We start from the raw sequence: 16,942 nt of genomic DNA, 5'->3' as shown, positions 1-16,942 counted from the left end.
TAAGCTCCTACCGCAGTTTCTCCATACAGTTGTTTCTTTCCTTAGTGTGTGAATTCGTATTTGCGGTTATGGGAGCAGCCAGGGAAACACTTTCAATTGTCTTTCGTCAGATAGAAACAAACAGACAAATTCTCCAATAGTTTGGTTTTTTAATCTGTATTCTTTGGAGCTCAGGTGTTTGATCAATGCGTGTCGGCTCTCTGTGAGCCTTTGTCAAGATACCCAATTACCTCAGCTCCTCCTTTACTTAAAGGAAATCTCATTAACCCTTTGCTGTAAATTTCAATAGTGCTAGTGATTACTTCTTTGGGGATATAAATATATATATATAAAACACATAATGCACTGCAAATGTCATAACTCGAAAATTCATCTGTAACACATTATACCTTTTATTGAAACAAAATAATAATAATAAAAATATATATAAAACAAGTGTCATTTCTTAAATACCATATTTCATTCAGTCTTCCTTATATTACACTTAAACAAAGGTAATATTTCCAAAGGAACATTTAGTCTAAATAATATTTTCTGGAAAATTCCAGAGCACACAGTATTAGAAAGGAAACTAATATTTATAATAATAAAAATATATATATAAAAAAACTCCTTTCAAATAATCAAAATAAAATAATTTAATACTTTCTGATGAATAGCAAACATATTAAAATTATTTCATATTTTTTGTGAATAACAAATTAGTTAAAACATCTAAAATATATATAAATTACACAAAAAATATAAAATTGCTCCTAAGAACCTAATATACACATATACTAAAAGCACATATATATATACATACATATACATATATACATATACATACACATATATATATATACAATAAATACATCTAGAGGGATTAAACATATATTCTATACTGTACTACTGAAATTCTAACCTAAGCTATACTAAAGTTAAATTATATTAATGTTAAAATAGATGATTTAAGTCCAATTCACTATTAAGGCCTGTGGGGGACAGTGAACCAAAACTATATATTAGTTCCGCTTCTGTACGTAGTAATTTCTTTTCCATATCACCCCTTCTTCCATCTTGTATTACTTTCTTAATTCCCCAGTACTTCATGCTATTTATATTCCCATGGTGTATCTCTGAGAATTGTCTATACAGTACAGTATCTTGTCTACCATATTCAATGCTGAGTATGTGTTCCCTAATTCGGTCCTTTAATTTTCTGCTTGTTTGGCCTAAATAAATTAAATCACATTCGCATTTTATAAGATAAATAACATTTATATCTGTACAACGTATAATTCCTTTAGTTTTAAAATCTTTCCCTGTTTTAGGTGATCTAATCTGTTTTAATTTATTACTATACTTACAAGATTTACAAAAGTGACAGGGATAAAACCCCTCTATTCTATTCCCCTTTAGGTCTCTAACCCCTTGGTCAAATGTTGGAGTATTTTTCTTTTTGTATTCACTAGGGGCCAATATGTTTTTTAAATTTTGTGCCTTTTTATATATAAATTGGGGTTTTTTACTTAAATTTGGACCTAACAGAGGATCTTCTAAAAGGAGATGCCAATGTTTATTCACTATTTTCTTAAAAAGTTCATGTTGTGACGAGTAAGTAGTGATAATAGGTATATTCAAATCTTTATTATCCCCTCTTTTGTCTTTATCTCTCTTTTTGAGTAATGTTCTTATATCCACTTTTTTGATTTCTCCTGATATTTCTTCAATTCGTCCTTTATTGTACCCTTTCTGTGTAAATCTATTTATCAGGATTCTAGATTGTTTTTCATACTCTTCTGTTTCAGTACAGTTTTTTCTTACTCTCAAAAGTTGACCTTTTGGTATGTTTCTTTTCCAGGTCTCGTGATGGCAACTTTTTGAATCAATATAATTATTTGCATTGATTTTTTTAGAAGTAGAAATAATAGATGGTCAGATGAAAACAAGAACATTTTTTTAAAAAATAGATGCAAATAATTATATTGATTCAAAAAGTTGCCATCACGAGACCTGGAAAAGAAACATACCAAAAGGTCAACTTTTGAGAGTAAGAAAAAACTGTACTGAAACAGAAGAGTATGAAAAACAATCTAGAATCCTGATAAATAGATTTACACAGAAAGGGTACAATAAAGGAAGAATTGAAGAAATATCAGAAGAAATTACAAAAGTGGATATAAGAACATTACTCAAAAAGAGAGATAAAGACAAAAGAGGGGATAATAAAGATTTGAATATACCTATTATCACTACTTACTCGTCACAACATGAACTTTTTAAGAAAATAGTGAATAAACATTGGCATCTCCTTTTAGAAGATCCTCTGTTAGGTCCAAATTTAAGTAAAAAACCCCAATTTATATATAAAAAGGCACAAAATTTAAAAAACATATTGGCCCCTAGTGAATACAAAAAGAAAAATACTCCAACATTTGACCAAGGGGTTAGAGACCTAAAGGGGAATAGAATAGAGGGGTTTTATCCCTGTCACTTTTGTAAATCTTGTAAGTATAGTAATAAATTAAAACAGATTAGATCACCTAAAACAGGGAAAGATTTTAAAACTAAAGGAATTATACGTTGTACAGATATAAATGTTATTTATCTTATAAAATGCGAATGTGATTTAATTTATTTAGGCCAAACAAGCAGAAAATTAAAGGACCGAATTAGGGAACACATACTCAGCATTGAATATGGTAGACAAGATACTGTACTGTATAGACAATTCTCAGAGATACACCATGGGAATATAAATAGCATGAAGTACTGGGGAATTAAGAAAGTAATACAAGATGGAAGAAGGGGTGATATGGAAAAGAAATTACTACGTACAGAAGCGGAACTTATATATAATTTTGGTTAACTGTCCCCCACAGGCCTTAATAGTGAATTGGACTTAAATCATCTATTTTAACATTAATATAATTTAACTTTAGTATAGCTTAGGTTAGAATTCCAGTAGTACAGTATAGAATATATGTTTAATCCCTCTAGATGTATTTATTGTATATATATATGTGTATGTATATGTATATATGTATATGTATGTATATATATATATGTGCTTTTAGTATATGTGTATATTAGGTTCTTAGGAGCAATTTTATATTTTTTGTGTAATTTATATATATTTTAGATGTCTTAACTAATTTGTTATTCACAAAAAATATGAAATAATTTTAATATGTTTGCTATTCATCAGAAAGTATTAAATAATTTTATATTGATTATTTGAAAGGAGTTTTTTTTATATATTTTTATTATTATAAATATTAGTTTCCTTTCTAATACTGTGTGCTCTGGAATTTTCCAGAAAATATTATTTAGACTAAATGTTCCTTTGGAAATATTACCTTTGTTTAAGTGTAAAATAAGGAAGACTGAATGAAATAGGGTATTTAAGAAATGACACTTGTTTTATATATATTTTTATTATTATTATTTTGTTTTAATGAAAGGTATAATGTGTTACAGATGAATTTTTGAGTTATGACATTTGCAGTGCATTATGTGTTTTAAAACAGAAAATTTGAGATCTTGTTGGATAAATTATATATATATATATTTATAACCCCAAAGAAGTAATCACTAGCACTATTGAAATTTACAGCAAAGGGTTAATGAGATTTCCTTTAAGTAAAGGAGGAGCTGAGGTAATTGGGTATCTTGACAAAGGCTCACAGAGAGCCGACACTCGTTGATCAAACACCTGAGCTCCAAAGAATACAGATGAAAAAACCAAACTATTGGAGAATTTTTCTGTTTCAAATACGACTTCACACACTAAGGAAAGAAACAACTGTATGGAGAAACTGCGGTAGGAGCTTAAAGCACCGGATTCAAACAGGGCGCGCACTACACAACCTTAAAGCTGATTGGTGAGTAACGGCTCCTGGTAGCCAAACACTCCACAGCTTGTGACCAAGTGAACTGCTTAGAAGCGATATTTGAAAATTGAGTGAGGAACTCTCTATTATCAGGAGACAACAGGTATTGTAAACCTTATTTTTCAACTTATAGGCTTGGATTCTGCATGTAATATTTATCTTTGCAAAAAGGAATTCATTAATATATCCGTTAAACGTACTTTTAACAAAGGAACTGCACAGATACTGAGAGTGTTAAATCTGTGGATATGGAAATTTGGCCTTGATATAAGACACAGAAAGTCAAAAAACTTTTGGGCAAAGTGCATATGATTGAATACACGATAAAAAGTGCTTAGTGTAATCATCAAATTTAATAACTTTTTTTTTTTTTTTTCTAGGTTTCATTCTCTGTTTTTCTTTTTTTCTTCCTTTTTTTTTTTGCATCATTCTCTGTTTTTTACACGGAACATTTAAAGACAAAGTATATGCTTGCTTATTGAAATTGTTTGAGATAACTTGTATCAATTGAGTGATTTGTATCAACTGAGCAACTTATATTAACCAAGTTACTAACTGTAAAAATTGTTTTATATATTTTTAATTTAAAAGCAATCTATTTAGGAATTCTTATATGGAATATTATATGTAAATTGAGACACCGGTGTTCTAGGAATATAGGAATTGATTGTGTTAATTTTAGAGTGTTTAATAAAATTATAGATGTGTTTGGAATTTGAGTGAGGTTTTCTTTATATTCTGTGAGTAACTTTCTAAAGGAACTTTTAATTATCAGCACACAGATTTTAATAAGGGATTTCTAATTATTTGTTTTTTTAATATATATTTATATATATATATATATATATATATATATATATATATAAAAGGACATATTTAGGAGCAGTCTGCTCTTTGAGTGCCTCCCACAATCCCCCCTTTTTTCTTGTATATATTGGTTACTTCCGTTTGGAGAGAGGTGTAACAATAGTGGGTGTGCTATGTGCTGCTGAAACCAGGATCCTAGACAAACCCTGTTAACTGAATAGAAAAACAAGAGCATGTAAAAAACAATTGCTTGGCAGGATAGGTTACCGCTTCACAGATCGCCTTTTCAAAGAAGCCGGGTGTTGGATGTAATCATCAGCTAGTCCTCTCGTGAAGAGGTTGCAACCTCTTGAAAAAGTTCCCACGCTGGGGAACGAAACGGCCGTCGAGGACTTTCATTGATGATACACTGCATTGGCAGTGATGGATACAGACCTCCGGTAGCAACTGGAACCGGCTTTTTAGAGTTATTTACAGCTGACTAGCCGCACACACCCCTTTACGAGAGGACTAGCTGATGATTACATCCAACACCCGGCATCTTTGAAAAGGCGATCAGTGAAGCAGTAACCCATCCTGTCAAGCAATTGTTTTTTACATGGTCTTGTTTTTCTATTATCTGGTACGCAGAATACCTACAGTTTTAACGTTTTAGTGTGTTGTGTCACTAATAAACATTCTTCACTTGAGTCCGGATTGCACTCTTCTCTTTTTGTTTTTCAGTTTTGCCTTGTTTCAAGGGATTTTGCATATGATACACCCTTTGGAGAGCAGCACACACCAGTTTTTTTGGTGAGGACTAACGATCAAAATCACAGCCACAATCTGTAAGACAATATCTTTTATTTTGAAATTGGGACTACTCTCTAAACTATTGTTTGGCTGTATATTTTATCTCTTGATATTTTGTATGACATTGGAGTCTGTTATTTTATTATTTTCTAAGTGTGGTTATTTTTAGGAATTATATTATTACCTTGCCCAACTTACAGTGTGTTTAACTGATATAGGGTATTTCTCTTGTAAGGTGTATCCAGTCCACGGATCATCCATTACTTGTGGGATATTCTCATTCCCAACAGGAAGTTAAAAGAGGACACCCACAGCAGAGCTGTCTATATAGCTCCTCCCCTAACTGCCATATCCAGTCATTCTCTTGCAACTCTCAACAAACATGGAGGTAGTAAGAGAGAAGTGGTGAAATATAGCTGTTATTTTACTTCAATCAAAAGTTTATTATTTTTAAATGGTACCGGAGTTCTACTATTTTGTTCCAGGCAGAAAAATAGAAGAATCTGCCTGTGATTTCTATGATCTTAGCAGGTTGTAACTAAGATCCATTGCTGTTCTCACACATGACTGAAGAGAGAGATAACTTCAGCGGGGGAATGGCGTGCAGGTTATCCTGCTATGAGGTATGTGCAGTTAGGATTTTTCTAGAAGATGTGAATGCTAGAAAATGCTGCTGATGCCAAATTTATGTAAGGTAAGCCTGAATACAGTGATTTAATAGCGACTGGTATCATGCTTACTTTCTGAGGTAATACTCTTTTATATTTACAATATAAAATGTTTGCTGGCATGTTTAAACGTTTTTATATATACTTTGGTGATAAAACTTTATTGGGGCCTAGTTTTTTCCACATGGCTGGCTTAAATTTGCCTAGAAACAGTTTCCTGAGGCTTTCCACTGTGTTACTATGAGTGGGAGGGGCCTAATTTAGCGCTTTTTTGCGCAGTAACTTTTGCAGACTGAGACATCCAGCTTCCTCCAGGAGTCCCCTGAATGCTATAGGACATCTCTAAAGGGCTCTTAGGCTTTCCAAAATCGTTTGTTGGGGAAGGTAGGCCCACAGCAAGGCTGTGGCAGTTTGGTGTGACTGTTAAAAAACGTCTATATCGTTTTTTTGATCCGTTTTTTGAACTAAGGGGTTAATCATCCATTTGCAAGTGGGTGCAATGCTCTGTTAGCTTATTATACACACTGTAAAAATTTTGTTTGATTTACTGCCTTTTTTCACTGTTTTTCAAATTCTGACAAAATTTGTTTCTCTTAAAGGCACAGTACCGTTTCTTATATTTGCTTGTTAACTTGATTTAAAGTGTTCCAAGCTTGCTAGTCTCATTGCTAGTCTGTACAAACATGTCTGACATAGAGGAAACTCCTTGTTCATTATGTTTAAAAGCCATTGTGGAACCCCCTCTTAGAATTTGTACCAAATGTACTGATTTCACTTTAAGCAATAAAGATCATATTCTGTCTTTAAAAAATTTATCACCAGAGGAATCTGACGAGGGGGAAGTTATGCCGACTAACTCGCCCCACGTGTCAGACCCTTTGACTCCCGCTCAAGGGACTCACGCTCAAATGGCGCCAAGTACATCTAGGGTGCCCATAGCGTTTACTTTACAAGATATGGCGGCAGTCATGGATAATACACTGTCAGCGGTATTAGCCAGACTACCTGAATTTAGAGGAAAGTGAGATAGCTCTGGAGTTAGACGAAATACAGAGCATACTGACGCTTTAAGAGCTATGTCTGATACTGCCTCACAATATGCAGAAGCTGAAGAAGGAGAGCTTCTTTCTGTGGGTGATGTTTCTGACTCAGGGAAGATGATGCAACCTGATTCTGATATCTCTACATTTAAATTTAAGCTTGAACACCTCCGCGTGTTACTCAGGGAGGTTTTAGCTGCTCTGAATGACTGTGATACAATTGCAGTGCCAGAGAAATTGTGTAGACTGGATAAATACTATGCAGTGCCGGTGTGCACTGATGTTTTTCCAATACCTAAAAGGTTTACAGAAATTATTACTAAGGAATGAGATAGACCAGGTGTGTCGTTCTCTCCCCCTCCTATTTTTAGAAAAATGTTTCCAATAGACGCCACCACACGGGACTTATGGCAGACAGTTCCTAAGGTGGAGGGAGCAGTTTCTACTCTAGCAAAGCGTACTACTATCCCTGTCGAGGACAGTTGTGCTTTCTTAGATCCAGTGGATAAAAAGTTAGAGGGTTACCTTAATAAAATGTTTATTCAACAAGGTTTTATCCTACAGCCCCTTGCATGCATTGCTCCTGTCACTGCTGCTGCGGCGTTCTGGTTTGAGTCTCTGGAAGAGGCTTTACAGGTAGCTACTCCATTGGATGACATACTTGACAAGCTTAGAGCACTTAAGCTAGCCAATTATTTTGTTTCTGATGCCATTTTTCATTTGACTAAACTATCGGCTAAGAATTCTGGTTTTGCTATCCAGGCGCGTAGAGCGCTATGGCTTAAATCATGGTCAGCTGACGTTACTTCAAAGTTTAAGCTGCTTAACATTCCCTTCAAGGGGCAGACCCTTTTCGGGCCTGGTTTGAAGGAGATTATTGCTGATAGCACTGGAGGAAATGCCCTTCCTCAGGATAGGTCCAAATCAAGGGCCAAACAGTCTAATTTTTGTGCCTTTCGAAACTTCAAGGCAAGTGCGGCATCAACTTCCTCTAATGCAAAACAAGAGGGAACTTTTGCTCAGTCCAGGACGGTCTGGAGACCTAACCAGACCTGGAACAAGGGTAAGCAGGCCAAAAAGCCTGCTGCTGCCTCTAAGTCAGCATGAAGGAACGGCCCCCTATCCGGTAATGGATCTAGTAGGGGGCAGACTTTCGCTCTTCGCCCAGGCGTGGGCAAGAGATGTCCAGGATCCCTGGGCGTTGGAAATTATATCCCAGGGATATCTTCTGGACTTCAAGGCTTCCCCCCAAAAGGGAGATTTTACCTTTTACAATTATCTGCAAACCAGATAAAGAGAGAGGCATTCTTACACTGTGTACAAGACCTCCTAGTTATGGGAGTGATCCATCCAGTTCCAAAGGAGGAACAGGGACAGGGATTTTACTCAAATCTGTTTGTAGTTCCCAAAAAAGAGGGAACCTTCAGACCAATTTTGGATCTAGAGATCTTAAACAAATTCCTCAGAGTTCCATCATTCAAGATGGAGACTATTCGTACCATCCTACCTATGATCCAGGAGGGTCAATACATGACTACAGTGGATTTAAAGGATGCTTATCTTCACATTCCGATACACAAAGATCATCATCGGTTTCTCAGGTTTGCCTTCCTAGACAGGCATTACCAGTTTGTAGCTCTTCCCTTTGGGTTAGTTACAGCCCCAAGAATTTTTACGAAGGTTCTGGAGTCGCTTCTGGCGGTCCTAAGGCCGCGGGGCATAGCAGTGGCCCCTTATTTAGACGACATCCTGATTCAGGCGTCAAACTTCCAAATTGCCAAGTCTCATATGGACATAGTGTTGGCATTTCTGAGGTCGCATGGGTGGAAGGTGAACGAGGAAAAGAGTTCTCTATCCCCCCTCACAAGAGTTTCCTTCCTAGGACTCTGATAGATTCTGTAGAAATGAAAATTTACCTGACGGAGTCCAGGTTATCAAAACTTCTAAATTCCTGCCGTGTTCTTTATTCCATTCCTCGCCCTTCGGTGGCTCAGTGCATGGAAGTAATCGGCTTAATGGTAGCGGCAATGGACATAGTGCCGTTTGCACGCCTACATCTCAGACCGCTGCAACTCTGCATGCTCAGTCAGTGGAATGGGGATTACACAGATTTGTCCCCTCTACTAAATCTGGATCAAGAGACCAGGGATTCTCTTCTTTGGTGGCTATCTCGGGTCCATCTGTCCAAAGGTATGACCTTTCGCAGGCCAGATTGGACAATTGTAATGACAGATGCCAGCCTTCTAGATTGGGGTGCAGTCTGGAACTCCCTGAAGGCTCAGGGATCGTGGACTCAGGAGGAGTCACTCCTTCCAATAAACATTCTGGAACTAAGAGCAATATTCAATGCTCTTCAGGCTTGGCCTCAGCTAGCGACAATGAGGTTCATCAGATTTCAGTCGGACAACATCATGACTGTGGTTTACATCAACCATCAAGGGGGAACAAGGAGTTCCCTAGCGATGTTAGAAGTCTCAAAGATAATTCGCTGGGCAGAGATTCACTCTTGCCACCTATCAGCTATCCATATCCCAGGTGTAGAGAACTGGGAGGCGGATTTTCTAAGTCGACAGACTTTTCATCCGGGGGAGTGGGAACTCCATCCGGAGGTGTTTGCACAATTGGTTCATCGTTGGGGCAAACCAGAACTGGATCTCATGGCGTCTCGCCAGAACGCCAAGCTTCCTTGTTACGGATCCAGGTCCAGGGACCCCAAGGCAATGCTGATAGATGCTCTAGCAGCGCCTTGGTCCTTCAACCTGGCTTATGTGTTTCCACCGTTTCCTCTGCTCCCTTGTCTGATTGCCAAGATCAAGCAGGAGAGAGCATCGGTGATCTTGATAGCGCCTGCGTGGCCACGCAGGACTTGATATGCAGATCTAGTGGACATGTCATCTTTTCCACCATGGACTCTGCCGCTGAGACAGGACCTTCTACTTCAAGGTCCTTTCAACCATCCAAATCTAATTTCTCTGAGGCTGACTGCCTGGAGATTGAACGCTTGATTTTTCAAGCGTGGTTTCTCCGAGTCAGTCATTGATACCTTAATTCAGGCACGAAAGCCTGTCACCAGGAAAAGCTATCATAAGATATGGCGTAAATATCTTTATTGGTGTGAATCCAAGGGCTACTCATGGAGTAAGGCCAGGATTCCCAGGATATTATCTTTTCTCCAAGAAGGATTGGAGAAAGGATTGTCAGCTAGTTCCTTAAAGGGACAGATTTCTGCGCTATCTATTCTTTTGCACAAGTGTCTGGCGGATGTCCCAGACGTTCAGGCATTTTGTCAGGCTTTAGTTAGAATCAAGCCTGTGTTTAAACCTGTTGCTCCACCTTGGAGCTTAAATTTGGTTCTTAAAGTTCTTCAGGCGGTTCCGTTTGAACCTCTTCATTCCATAGATATCAAACTTTTATCTTGGAAAGTTCTTTTTTTGGTAGCTATTTCCTCGGCTCATAGAGTTTCCAAGTTATCTGCCTTACAATGTGATTCTCCTTATCTGATCTTCCATGCAGACAAGGTAGTTCTGCGTACCAAACCTGGGTTTTTACCTAAGGTGGTATCTGATAAGAAGATTGTTGTTCCGTCTTTGTGTCCTAATCCTTCTTCAAAGAAGGAACGTCTGTTACACAATCTGGACGTGGTTCGTGCTTTAAAGTTTTACTTACAAGCTACTAAAGATTTTCATCAAACATCTGCTTTTTTTGGTGTCTACTCTGGACAGAGGAGAGGTCAAAAGGCTTCGGCAACCTCTCTTTCTTTTTGGCTAAGAAGCATAATCCGCTTAGCCTATGAGACTGCTGGCCAGCAGTCTCCAGAAAGGATTACAGCTCATTCTACTAGAGCTGTGGCTTCCACATGGGCCTTTAAAAATGAGGCTTCTGTTGAACAGATTTGCAAGGCGGCGACTTGGTCTTCGCTTCATACTTTTTCAAAATTCTACAAATTTGATACTTTTGCTTCTTCGGAGGCTATTTTTGGGAAAAAGGTTTTACAGGTAGTGGTACCTTCCGTTTAAGTACCTGCCTTGTCCCTCCCTTCATCCGTGTACTTTAGCTTTGGTATTGGTATCCCACAAGTAATGGATGATCCGTGGACTGGATACATCTTACAAGAGAAAACATAATTTATGCTTACCTGATTAATTTATTTCTCTTGTGGTGTATCCAGTCCACGGCCAGCCCTGTCATTTTAAGGCAGGTATTTTTTAATTTTTAAACTACAGTCACCACTGTACCCTATGGTTTCTCCTTTCTCTGTTTGTTTTCGGTCGAATGACTGGATATGGCAGTTAGGGGAGGAGCTATATAGACAGCTCTGCTGTGGGTGTCCTCTTGCAACTTCCTGTTGGGAATGAGAATATCCCACAAGTAATGAATGATCCGTGGACTGGATACACCACAAGAGAAATAAATTTATCAGGTAAGCATAAATTATGTTTTTATACTGCTTTTGTGTATTTTACACTACTTTAGTGTCTATATGTATTTAGGATTCGGTAAAGCTTACCATAAGTTTACATTGCTTTATTTTGTGATACTAGCACGCATATACCATTCTATATCACTTATATATTTTAAAAACATCTCCATATTAGTAGCGCTGATACTTTGCTTCTTTTGTCAATCACACTTACACTCATACAAACACTACACAATATTTATTTTTTTGATTTTACATTTTCATGTCAAAATAGAACGGATCAAAGTTACGAGATCTCGGGTGTTTGAAAAAAAAGCCACACAAATCCATTTTCCATTGACTTACATAGACAGACGGAAACATACACTCATATAGCTACATCTAACTACAAATATTATCACATACATACACAATGAGATACATAAAAACAATATACAGCACATTACGTACACAAAACAGATGTTTATTAGGAAATAAACACGATTTAGCTACTTTTTCACACAAGAACATGACGTCACTCACTTTACGCTCAAAACAAGTGTTGGATTTGATTTCTCAACAAATTTTTCTCCTCCATTGACTTCTATGGGGAAGACGTGCTCGTGAACGTGACAGGCAGATTTACCTAACGCACGTAAAATTCGTAGACTTAAAAACTCGTAATACCAGCGTTACAATTGTTCTTTCTTGCGTTAGTCCCACTATGACAAATAGATCAAGAAATTACTATTTCCCTATGGCTTTTACTTGTGTGAACATCACTACAACATTAAAATCTTAACGGAAATTACATTACATCAACTACAAATCACCATCACCAATACGAAATCGTTTTGAAAAATTACATCATATTTAAATGGACAGAAAAATAATTTTTACATTTCATTATTCACAAACAGTAGACAATTGTAAACACGTCTCATTTACATCTATTATAACATTTCATTTATTCAACTCATATGCTTGGATGAACAGCATATCTACATAGGCTCAACACCTGATGCTTGATGGATGCACATACATGCCTTTTGTCATTGACTCATACATGTGCATTGATAGTATTGCCAAAAAACACATATAAACAATGAACACATTTACATCATAAACTACATTGGAAGGTTGTTTAACATTAGATTCTCTCTATGAATCATGAAACATAAAAAGTAAATTTATGCTTTACTTACCTGATAAATTAATTTCTTTTACGATATGATGAGTCCACGGATTTCATCCTTACTTGTGGGATATTAACCTCCTGCTAACAGGAAGTGGCAAAGAGCACCACAGCATAGCTGTATATATAGCCCCTCCCTTCCCCTCCACCCTCAGTCATTCGGCCGAAGGTATAGGAAGAGAAAGGAAAGGCTAAAAAAGGTGCAGAGGTGACTGAAGTTTACAAAAAATAAAATAAATCTGTCTTAAATAACAGGGTGGGCCGTGGACTCGTCATATGGTAAAATAAATTAATTTATCAGGTAAGCATAAATTTACTTTTCTTTTACAAAGATATGATGAGTATGACAAGACAGGAACCTAAACAGAAGGCACCACTGCTTGAAGAACCTTTCTCCCAAAAATAGCCTCAGAAAAAGCAAAAGTATCAAATTTGGAAAATTTGGAAAAAGTATGAAGGGACGACCAAGACACAGTCTTACAAATCTGTTCAACAGAAGCATAGTTTTTAAAGGCCCATGTGGAAGCCACAGCCCTAGTAGAATGAGCCGTAATTCTTTCAGGAGACTGCTGTCCAGCAGTCTCATATGCCAGGCGGATGATACTTCTCAGCCAAAAAGAAAGAGAGGTAGCTGTAGCTTTCTGACCCCTACGCTTTCCAGAATACACAATGAATAATGAATATGATAGACAGAAATCCTTAGTTGCCTGTAAGTAAAACTTTAAGGCACGGACCACATCCAAATTTTGCAACATACGCTCCTTCTTTGAAGAAGGGTTAGGACATAAGGAAGGAACTAGAATTTCCTGATTAATATTCTTATTAGAAACAACCTTAGGAAGGAATCCAGGTTTGGTACGTAACACCACCTTATCAGAATGAAAAATGAGATAAGGAGAATCACACTGTAGCGCTGAAAGCTCAGAAACTCTTCGAGCAGAAGAAATAGCAACTAAAAACAGAACTTTCCAAGATAACAATTTGATATCCATGGAATGCATGGGTTCAAACGGAACCCCTTGAAGAACTCAAAGAACTAAATTCAAACTCCAAGGAGGAGTAATGGGTCTAAATACAGGCTTAATTCTAGATAGAGCCTGACAAAAAGACTGAACATCTGGCACATCTGCCAAACGTTTGTGAAACAGAATTGACAAAGCAGAAATTTGTCCCTTTAAGGAACTTGCTGATAACCCTTTCTCCAATCCTTCTTGGAGAAAAGACAGAATCCTAGAAATCCTAACTTTACTCCATGAGTAACCCTTGGATTCACACCAATAAAGATATTTACACCATATCTTATGATAGATTTTTCTAGTGACAGGCTTTCTAGCCTGTATCAAAGTATTGATGACCGAATCAGAGAATCCTCGCTTTGATAAAATCAAGTGTTCAATCTCCACGCAGTCAGCTGCAGAGAAATTAGATTTGGATGTTGGAATGGACCTTGAATGAGAAGGTCCTGTCTCAATGGAAGTTTCCATGGTGGCAGAGAGGACATGTTCACTAGATCTGCATACCAAGTCCTGCGTGGCCACGCAGGCACTATCAGGATCACTGAAACTCTCTCCTGTTTGATTCGAGCAATCACGCGTGCGAGGAGAGGAAACGGTGGAAACACATAAGCTAGGCTGAACAACCAAGGCACTGCCAAGGCATCTATCAGTTCGGCCTGAGGATCCCTTGACCGGGATCCGTATCTTGGAAGCTTGGCATTCTGTCGAGATGCCATCAGATCTAATTCCGGTCTGCCCCATCTGAGAATCAATGAGGCAAATACCTCCGGGTGAAGTTCCCACTCCCCGGATGAAAAGTCTGTCGACTTAGAAAATCCGCTTCCCAGTTCTCTACTCCTGGGATGTAGATTGCTGACAGATGACAAGAGTGGGCCTCTGCCTAACGGATTATCTTGGATACTTCTATCATCGCTAAGGAACTCCTTGTTCCCCCCTGATGATTGAAATATGCCACAGTCGTGATGTTGTCCGACTGGAATCTGATGAATTTGGCCGAAGCCAACTGAGGCCACGCCAGAAGCGCATTGAATATTGCTCTCAGTTCCATAATATTGATTGGAAGTAGAGACTCCACCTGAGTCCAAACACCCTGAGCCTTCAGGGAATTCCAGACTGCATCCCAGCCCAGTAGGCTGGCGTCCATTGTCACTATCACCCACGAGGGTCTGCGGAAACAAGTCGCATGGGACAGATGATCCGGTGACAACCACCAAAGAAGAGAGTTTCTGGTCTCTTGATCCAGATTTATCTGAGGAGATAAATCCGCATAATCCCCATTCCGCTGTCCGAGCATGCACAGTTGCAGTGGCCTGAGATGAAAGCGAGCAAACAGAATGATGTCCATTGCCGCTACCATTAATCCTATTACCTCCATACACCGAGCCACTGGTGGCCAAGGAATGGACTGAAGTGCTCGGCAAGTATTTAGAATCTTTGATTTTCTGACCTCTGTCAGAAATATTTTCATGGCTACCGAGTCTATCAGAGTTCCCAGGAAAGGAACCCTTGTCTGTGGAACAAGTGAACTCTTCTCTATGTTCACCTTCCAACTGTGGGTTCTCAGGAAAGACAACACTATGTCCGTATGAGATTTTGCCAGTTGATATGTTGACGCCTGAATTAGAATATCGTCCAGATAAGGCACCACTGCTATGCCTCGCGGTCTGAGAACCACCAAAAGAGACCCTAGAACCTTTGTGAAGATTCTGGGTGCTGTGGCCAACCCGAAGGGATGAACCACGAACTGATAATGTTTGTCCAGGAAGGCAAACCTTAGAAACTGATGATGATCCTTGTGGATAGGAATATGAAGGTAAGCATCCTTCAAGTGAGGAGGAAGAGGAAGCAGAAGGTCCTCCCTTAAAATTCTGAAAGGAACGAAAATTATTCTGTTTACCCCTCATCTTAACAGACTTATCCTGAGGTAGGGCATGGCCTTTACCTCCTGTAATGTCAGAAATGGTTTCCTTCAATTCTGGCCCGAAAAGGGTCTTACCTTTAAAAGGAATAGCTAAAAGCTTATATTTTGATGACACATCAGCAGACCAAGATTTGAGCCACAACGCTCTACGCGCTAAAATAGCAAATCCTGCATTTTTCGCCGCTAATTTAGCAATTTGAAAAGCGGCATCAGTAATAAAATAATTAGCTAACTTGAGAGCCTTAATTCTATCCAAAATGTCATCTAACGGAGTCTCAACCTTCAGGGACTCTTCCAGAGCTTCAAACCAAAAGGCTGCTGCAGTAGTTACTGGAACAATGCAAGCAGTAGGTTGTGAAAGACAACCCTGATTAATAACAATTTATTTAGGAGACCCTCTAATTTTCTATCCATAGGGTCTTTGAAAGCATAACTGTCCTCAATGGGTATAGTTGTACGCTTAGCCAAGCTAGATATAGCTCCCTCCACCTTAGGGACCGTTTGCCCGAATGGTGTCCGATATGGTCCAGAATGGTGTCCGATATGGGAAACATTTTCTTAACAGTAGGAGGGGGAGAAAATGGTATACCTGGTCTATCCCATTCCTTCTTAATAATTTCCGAAACTCTTTTAGGAACCCGGAAAAACATCAGTATAAGTAGGCACTTCTAGATATTTGTCCATTTTACACAATTTCTCTGGTGGTATTATAATAGGATAACAATCATCCAGAGTCGCTAAGACCTCCCGAAGTAACAGACGGAGGTGTTCAAGCTTAAATTTAAAGGACATCACGTCCGAATCTGTCTGAGGTAACATATTTCCTGAGTCTGAAAGTTCTCCCTCAGACAGCAATTCCCTGACCCCCAACTCAGAGCGCTGTGAGGGTACATCAGAAATAGCTAATAAAGCATCAGAGGATTCAGTATTTACATTAATAACTGACCTACTGCGTTTACCCTGCAACACTGGTAATTTAGATAAAACCTCTGTAAGGGTAGTTGACATAACTGCAGCCATCTCCTGCAGAGTAAAAGAATTAGACGCACTAGAGGTACTTGGCGTCGCTTGTGTGGGCGTTAAAGATTGTGACACTTGGGGAGAATTGGATGGCATAACCTGATTCTCTTCAGATCATCCTTAGGCACACTATCTTGACCTAAAATATGGTCTTTACAATGTAAGGCCCTTTCAGTACAAGAGGTACACAATGGGCTCCATGTACTAAG

The sequence above is a fragment of the Bombina bombina genome, chromosome 1 (assembly GCF_027579735.1).
Source record: "Bombina bombina isolate aBomBom1 chromosome 1, aBomBom1.pri, whole genome shotgun sequence".
Classification (NCBI taxonomy): Eukaryota; Metazoa; Chordata; class Amphibia; order Anura; family Bombinatoridae; genus Bombina; species Bombina bombina.
The sequence above is the reverse complement of the archived record's forward strand: the minus strand, read 5'-3'. Positions refer to the sequence as shown.